Below are 1,618 nucleotides of genomic sequence, written 5' to 3' on the forward strand. Positions count from 1 at the left end.
AACAAGATATGAATGTGAAAAAAGGTTAAGGATTAGTTTGCACCAATCCTAATCCTAGAGGAACTTGAAAATTTAAAAGAGGTTAAGTTGGATTGAATCAAAACTTAAGAAACTAAGTTCAAGAAGGAATAAATCACATTGGGTATAAAAATACCAAACCTCAGATAAAAAACCACATGAAAAAAGAAAAAAACCTAGTGGAAGTATTTAGCAGAGGAGAAAAAATAGTTTTTGAGTCCTTGGGTTCTTAGGTTTCGATTTTTTCCTAGATGTAGGAGAATCGGTTTGGTTTCTTAAGAAACTATTCCGATTAAAAGGAGAAATAAGAAAAAAAGATTAGGAGATATATAATACGATGCCATTCTACGTTAGCTAAGAAGGAAATTTATGGGTTGGATCTAATCAATCTGACCCACGCTTGCTAGGCCTGCCTGAACCAATCTGGCCAATCTTGGCCCATTAGTTTGGTTTTCTTTTTCTATTTTTTAGCCCAACTAGGTGAGTTTCCTTTTTAGGTTTTTCATATTGAAATTAGTTTAATTGATATTTTTTAACATTTTGATTAACGTGTGTTCTTAATTTAGTAACCTTTGAAATAATTTTCTTAATTATGAATTTGTTTGTTTTTTTTTTCGAAATTTAGAAATTAGGAGTTGACATAAATTTAATAATAACGTTTGAGAATTACCTAGATGTCTCTAGAGATGACATACTCTTTTTCTATTTTTTTATTCTGATAAAAGTATAATTCATATATTAATCAACATTGTTTAAAACATATATATCAACAAGTCCATAAAGAGAACAGTGTATATAGATCTGTACATTTATATAGATGTACATGTTAACATCATATTTTGATTGGACTAATGGGATTTTGACTTGTGGCAGAAAAGATTTGTAACAACACTAGAGTCTAGGGCTTTAAGTGGACATACATGTGAGCAACCAATTGGAGATTAGTCAGCATCTTTTTTTGAAAATTGAATTTTATTATTAAACTAAAAGCAAGAATGCTGTGAGAAATCTTGAACCAAAATGATAAAAGACTTCTCTTAACATAAAAATCTAGTCTCGAACAAAGTATAACCTTGTACACTTATAAAAAGATGGAACTGCTCAAAAAGCAATTGGCTGCACAGACAAATAATGAAAGCCTCCTGTACAAAAGAAGGTTTAGGGTAAATTACTATCTCAAAGGCAAAGCTTAATTCCTATACTATAGAACATGAACACAATGAGATTGACCTCACAAAAACAATAAAACCTATCAATCCCATAATAACAGGAAGTTCTCATGCTTGCAAAATTAAACTCGGCCCAACAATTCGGGAAAACAATTATGGCCTTGTCTGGTCAGCTACCATCCATGAAGAATCCCACTACAACAGCATGTGATCACAGATAAACTCGCAAAACCAATCCACTCCTAGCCACTATTATGAAAATCACTAAAGAAACAATAAAGATAAAACTTAAACAAATTAAATACATACAAAAATACAAGAATTCACGTGGTTCGACCTTTTAGTTACGTCTTGTTAGTTAAAATTTCACTATATAAGTATACGTATCGAATGGACAATATATTAGCAAGCAGAGTATCGATCCCACAAAG

Source organism: Theobroma umbraticum, unplaced genomic scaffold (assembly GCF_002168275.2).
Source record: "Theobroma umbraticum cultivar Fairchild unplaced genomic scaffold, ASM216827v3 scaffold_56.0, whole genome shotgun sequence".
Taxonomy (NCBI): domain Eukaryota; kingdom Viridiplantae; phylum Streptophyta; class Magnoliopsida; order Malvales; family Malvaceae; genus Theobroma; species Theobroma umbraticum.